The following is a 7,671-nucleotide window of genomic DNA, read 5'->3' as shown; positions in this document are numbered from 1 at the left end:
GTGGCTAAGGGCTATATGTGTCATGAAATATATTAAGTGTAGATACCTTCAGGCAATTTCTGATGTGATGACGGGACTGAATTAGAATTATTGCATCTTAAATAGTAATCGCTACGGTTACTTTTATGGGTTATGGTCCCCATTTGTAGAGCAATAGGTTTGGTTGAGTAACTGATGAGAATAAAACGTAGATGGATAAGGAGTTGTCCATAAGGTAACATTTCCATCAGAATTCTATCAGGGAAATAGACTCTCTTTGGCTTTTCATTCCCCTCTAGAGAAGCATAAGGAAAACCATCAGGCTCTATCATCTGGAAGATCTTCATACCTTCATACCCTTGACAATTCCAAATGGCTAATCACGGTATGCTCTTCTTCTTCACTATGAAATCAATTGGGGTTTCTTCGGTCTATATCAGGGTTGTTCCATTTGGGTTTATGTATGAGCATAAACATTTTGTTAGAGGAACAAAGCCCTGACCATTAGGTTTTCCGCATTCAATTTAAGGGATTATTCAGAGAAATCCAACATTTACAAGATACCCGTTGAGCTTAATTGTCAAATATTTTGTTAAAAAGAAACCTTGCATCTCACGCTTTCTGTTTTGTAATTGTGAGATCTTTAGAAGGGTTCTTAGATTCTAAAAAGAGTGGTTAAATCTGCACATTGAGGTGCACATATAACTTAAAAGAATTGTTAGACAAGGCAATAATATGTTCTCTTGGTGTGATTGTTATCGCTATTGATATAAAATAGGTTTAGGAAAAATCCTAGTTGTTGTTAGGTGTGCCTTCACGAGTAGCAAGAGGTCTTGGTATTGAGTGATACCTGACTGTGTCCAAATCACGAAAAGATAGGAGATCTTAGTAGGCGAGAGAGATGTCAAACCGAGGTTGTCAAGTTCAAAGAGATTAAGAAAGTAGCATCTTGCGTCTTGTATTGGAAGCTTGTTTGTAAAAGTAGATTAAGATTCCATGGTGAAGAAAAATCTCCCAAGATCAAAAGGGGGTGCGTGGATGTAGTTTGCAGTGGACCGCAAATGAACCAGTATAAAAGTTGTGTCTCATTCTTCTTATCCCTTATCTTTTTATATTTCCGTATTACTTGATTTACTTAACTTGGCATGCATATAATTCTGTGTTAATTGCATATTATGTATTGTGCATTTACTGTTCTTAATCTTCTATAATAAGTGCATATAAGTTTAGTTGAATCTTGGTAATCTTGGAGATCGAAAGAAATTTTTTTTCATTGAACAAGAACTAAATAAGCGATTAAGGTGTTTAGTTAATCGATTAATAACATAATGAGTTCATCGATTATAGTTGTGTTTAATCGATTAAATAGTGTATAATTTTGTGTTTTCTGTTTGTTTTTCGAGCAATGATAATCGTGTGTCGTATCACCTATTCACCTCCTCTAGATGAGCAGTAGAGCCCTATGGAACCCAACAAAGCACATCACAACTCAAAAGCTTACCTAGACATGAAAATATTATGCCAAAAGTGTCAAGTAACCAACTAAAAGCAACTCAAGAATCATACAACAAAGATTGCTTCGGCTTGAAGAAAGGTAGGTTCCTTCACCATGAAGGAGTCATGTTGCCAGGCGTGGTGCACAAGGGGCCAGACGCACAAGCAGGTCAACCAAACCTAGCCATGAAGAAAGCTTAGCCAACTCATCAAGCAACTTGCCTATTCATTACTTGAAGGCCAAGCACATGATCTCATGCATGACATATGTTATGAACAACTAAGTAGAAAGTGTCAACATGCATGTAACCTAGCCCACAATAGGCTTTCCAAGCAAGTTGGCCATGGTGTGACAAGTTGCTCACCCACCAGCTCTGGGTGTACCAAACCGCCTGACTAGGGCATTGGGCAGTCTGGAAAGGGGACCATGCGGTCCTCCTAGTGCCTATAAAAGGTACACCCATTTCATCACTTTTACACCATTGTACATACCATTGTTCTTCTCATTTTCAGTTCTCTCTCATTTTAGGTTGTTCTTAGGCTTTTATTTCATAGAAATTCGGAGGGAATGGAGTTGGCACATGAGGTGCAAAAAAATGATTTTGTAACCTCATTTGGAACCAAAAGCATCTAATCTTTAAATGAATGGCTCATGCTCCAAAAAGTTGGACTATGGTGTAACTTTCTTGTACTATTCATCTTCTTCATTTATGTAAGTTATTTCTTTGTTTATTTTGATTCTTTAAGAAGTTCTTAATGCGGTTTTAGCTTAATCACCTAAAGCTTGATTTAAAGATCCAAAAGAATGCTTCTTCTTAAAGCATTGACAAGTGAACTAAAAAGTATAACCTACATCTTAGTTAACTTTAAGCAACTTATGTTCAAGGTTAAATAATGTTAATGGAGCCTGAAGTAGGATGTGACAACCTACTCCGACGAGTGACAATTAATTATTATTTAGTGCATTATGTAAGGTTTGAAAATCATCTTATCATACTAGGATACTAGATGTGGGATTAAGACATGGTGTATGAAATCAACCAAAGGATAACACAACTTGTATAATTTTCATATTGATATTATTCAAGAAAGTATTCCATCATTCTAATCATATTCTCCTCTTGAGTTTGTAAATACTTAGTTTCTTTACTTTTTCATGTTTCTTATTTGATAAGATCACCAGAACAACATTATTTTTTTGTTTTCTTACTTTTGATAAAAGATACAAAGTATGAGCACATTTCTATTAGACAATTCTTTGTGGTTCGACATAACCCTATATTATACTACAATTGATTCTTAAAAGAGATGCAAGTGTAAAATAGTAAAGCATTAACTTATAAATTTTAGTTGTTGATTAAAAATTCCTAAAAACATAAGTTCAAACCAATTCATGGTTTGTAACTTTGTACATAGGAATAATATGCAAAACGTGTAATTCAATTAGTGGATTGTTACTTAAACAATAAAAGAGTGATGAAAAATATATCTAACCACTAACATTTACTTTCTATCATTTACTTTTACACAACTAACATTTATTTATTGTTTTTCTCTTTATACCAACCCTTTGAAAGAAGTGGTACGGTTAACTTCTAAATTTATTATTTTGTTCATTTATTATTCTTTGATATCAACCTTTCGTAATAAATGGTATGGTTAACTTAATAAAATGAGACCGACCTTTATGGTATAGTGAAAAGAAATCTGAAAACAGAGTAAATAAATAAAGTCGCTAATTAAATAAGTTATTCATCTCTCATCACTCTAAAACCAAATAAAATTAAACTTGCAACTGGGAAATCTCCTTTCAACAAAGTGACACATTTTGTTGAAGGGGGAATTCCTAGTCGGAATCTATGTTCAACACCAGGCTGCTCAAGCAGGCAGTTGAGCATGGACCAGGTCAGCTAGGCGTCTGGCCCACCAGAAAAATGGTTGCTTGGCCTAGTAGAATGAGTATGTCATGAATATGTCACAAACCAAGCAACCAGCCAATGCTAGCTTCTGAGCCAAGATTATGACCTCATGCATGACACAAGCAAGTAGGAGGTGTCACCATGCATGACACAAGCAAGTAGGAGGTGTCACCATGCATGTAGCCTAGCCTACAATAGGTTGTCCAAGCTAGCTGCCATGGGTTAGAACAGTGGGCCAGGCGACCAAGAAAGGGGGCCAGGGGCTCCTTGGGTGCCTATAGAAGGCACACCCCTCTCCTCACTTTAACACATTGCATATACATTATAAACTCATTCTAAATTCTTCGCCTTCTTTCCATTTCGGTTCTCTCTCATTTTAGGTTGTTCTTAGGTTGTTTTTAGGTGTTTAGTTTATAGAAATTTAGAGGGAATGGAGTTGGCTAGTGAGGTAAAAAAACATGATTTTGTAACCTCATTTGGAACCAAAAGCATCTAAGCTTTGGATGAATGACTAATGCTCCAAAAGTTGGATTATGGTTTAAGTTCTTGTAATCTTTGGATGGAGGGCTAATGCTCCAACTCTAACGAGTGGCAGTTAACTATTGTTTAGTACATTTTGCAAGGGTTGAAAAAATCATCTTTCCATGCTAGGACATTGGATGGAAGGTTAAGAAATGGTGTATGGTTTAACTAAAGTATAACACATAACTTGCATAAATTCTCATATTGATATTGTTCAATAAATTATTCTATCATTCCAACCATATTCTCCTCTTGAATTTGTATATAGTTAGTTTCTCTAGTTTTTCTTGTTTCTTATTTGATAAAATCATAAAAACAACTTTATGTGTTACTTTATTACTTTTGATAAAAGATACAAAGTATGAGTACATTTCTGTTAGGCAATTCCTTCTAGTTCGACATAATCCCATACTATACTAAAATTGAATCTTGAATGAGATGCAAGTGTAAAATAGTAAAGTGTTAAACTTATAAATTTTATTTGTTGATTAAAGATTCCTAAAAATATACGTTCAAACCAACTCATGGTTTGTAACTTTGTACATATGAATAATATGCAAAAAATTGAAGTCCAATCAATGGATTGTTACTTAAACAATAAAAGAGTGATGAATAATAAATCTAATCACTAACATTTACTTTCTATCATTTATTTTCCGCAACTAACTTTTACTTTCTGTCATTTACTTTCCGCAACTAACATTTACTTTTCGTCATTTACTTTTCCTCAACTAACATTTATTTATATGCTTTATTATTTTATTCTTTATATCAACTCTTTGAAAGAAGTGGTACGGTTAATTGCTAACTTTATTCTTTTCTTCATTTTTTCTTGGATTCCAACCTTTCATAAGAAATGGTATGATTAACTTAATAAAATGAGACAGACTCTTATGGTATGGTTAAAAGGAACCCGAAAAGGGAGTATATGAATAAAGTCATTAATTAAATAAATTGTTCATAACTCATCACACTTAAATAAATAAAAATAACTAGCAAGGCAACTCAAATTAACATTTCAACAAAGTGACACATTTTTTGTTGAATGGGGAATTCTTGTGGTGGAAATCTGCTTTCAACAAATTGGCACCGCTATTAGGGAATTGCTAGATAATGGAAGTTCATACTTATATTTTTTATCATTAGTAACTATAAATACAATTTTCTTTTCTCATTGTATAAATTTATTTTTATTTTTCTATATCTTTCTTTTATTTTATTTTATTTCTGTACATTTAAAAATTAAAAACCCAAAAAGAAAACAAAATAATTGAACTAGTGGAATGAAAACCCACTAGTTAAGAAACCTTTAATGTTGTTATAAAAAATTTAGGTGATGAGGAGGTATCTCTCATCAACTTTTTTCAAAAGAAGAACATAAGGGGGATTGAAATCAACAAGGATAAGTGGCTGAATTTGTTTTTTTAAAGAATGAAGAAGTCAGATCTTCAAAATTCCAAAAAAAGAAGCTATTCTAATCCTTAAAGGTTAAGTATTCACATGCACTTTTTGATGCACATATTTTATTTTGTGATACTTGAACCTATATCTCCATAAACATGCTTTAGTTGATGATTTTAAAGGTTGTGAACTAAAGTTTTAAAACTAAGAGCATGCTTGATAAATTTGTGCCAAAAATAAATTTTTTCAAACTTGAGAACTCCAAAAATTGTGTTATTTGGTTTACTAAATTGCTGTCTCGTATACCACTTAACATAATAAACTCATGAACTTCTGAATGGATTTATTTGTGGCTCTTTGAATTGATATCTGGTTGTTTGGAATTCCATAAAATTCTGTTTGAATTTCCAGTTATCAATTGGACTTGAAAAATGCTTAAATTTTTACTCAAAACATAATTTTAATGAAAAAAAGCATGATGTTTGATTGGAATTTCTGCCAATCAAATTTTATTCATGAACATAATATGTTGAACATTGAGAAACTCATATAAATTGTTAGACTAACTCAAAGGACAAAAAGAAATCGCAAGTTCTAATGATTCACAGGAAAACAGGTTAAAAAACAAACAGACAAAAAGGAGATGTTGGCTCTAAATGCACTACTATCTTGGAGAGGAAAGTAAAATCAGGGAGAATGGAATTCTGAGTTCTCCTAAAAATTTTGGTTAGTTTTAATTTTATTTCTTTCAAAATGTTACACAAGTTTCTTTAAAATATTTTCAAAATGACTTGAGGACAAGTTAAGAACTTAAGTTGGGAGGAGTGTGTATACATTTTGAAAGATATTCATTTTGGTCTGTTTTTTTTAGTGTGTGTTTGATTGCTTTATAAATTAAAATTTATTTAGTTTGTTTACTAGCTTTAAAAAGAATTTGTGTGTTTAACTTTTAGTTGTGTGATTACTTTAGTTTCCTTTTGACATTTTATTTAAAAAGTGAAATTGTTGAAACTAAACTTAGTAAATAACACAAACTTGGCTTAAACATTTTTAAAACAAGATCAATAACTTTGTAAATTAACAACATGAGATGAAAATCTGAGTCTTTTTGTGAGCAATTCATAATGTCATAACTTTGATAAAATACAAACTTTTTCGAAAATCATTTATCATGAACTTGTGAATTTGTTTGAAAATAAAAGAGTTGTACATAAACCGACCATGTGAGGGAGTGTACGCCAAACACAAAAATTATGAGAGTTTAGTGAGAAACTTTTTGGTTTTGCACAATTGATTTTGTTTGAATCTTTCTTTACTTGGTTGCACACAATTTGATAGGAAATGATCAAGGCAAGTTCTTTCAAATAGAATGAGCCACTTGACCAAAAATGACCAACAATAAATAGGGACATTCTTTGTTAACCACTTTGAGCCTTAAAAAGAAATATTATTTTTCAAACACAACCCTTGAGCCTACTATGGAAAAACAAAAATGAAATCTCCTATACTTTTTTAAGTAAAAAGAGAGCATTTTTCAAAAAGAAGGTTGATAGAAAAAATTAAGTTGAGGGAAATGGTTGGCCATGTAACAAAGTGAAAGAATAGGACACATTTATACGGCTCCTGCCCTAATATTGATATCCAGAAGTGAAAGAATTAGATAGTGGGAATTGTGTCTACTAACAAAGCCATACAAATTAAAAGAAGTGAATTCAAGATGTTTTCTTGTAATAAAGTGAAACACATGGAAGGAAAGTACACCAAAGTTCCTTCAGAGAAAAATAAGTTTTCCCATTCCTTTATTTAAACTCAAATAGATTATAATCACTTTGTAATGTTGAGGTTAGGCATCCAACAGCAGTCTGGGAACTTCCGGCATTGCTCAGGTCGACATAGCGTTTGTGCACTTCCCATTCCAATCAAAGTGATGGAAATAACAACAAACAACAAGATCATCATCATCATCTTCAGCAAAGTTCCCTCCATTATCCGGCTCTGATTATACAAAGAAAAACTATGTTTTTTATAGGTAAAAGAAGAAAGAAAAAAATTAAGATTTGATTAGTGATTGTGCCAAATTTTGATCTTTTTGCCACCATATAAATTATGGAATATTCCCAAACTTTGAGTGACATCTTTTTATACATCTAATGCACTTTGTTATTTTATTAATCTATATTATAAGGGTCCAACAAAATATTATAACTATATGGATTTAGGATCGCCAATGTATATTCCATCAAGCACGCATAGGCATGTCTATGATGATAATTAACCTAATAATCAATTACTTTATTGCGTTCATTGTAATTATTAACCTTAATGATACCATCTATATAAAATACTATTAATGACA

This window comes from Lupinus angustifolius, chromosome LG04, assembly GCF_001865875.1.
Source record: "Lupinus angustifolius cultivar Tanjil chromosome LG04, LupAngTanjil_v1.0, whole genome shotgun sequence".
Classification (NCBI taxonomy): domain Eukaryota; kingdom Viridiplantae; phylum Streptophyta; class Magnoliopsida; order Fabales; family Fabaceae; genus Lupinus; species Lupinus angustifolius.
Note: the sequence above shows the minus strand (reverse complement) of the source record.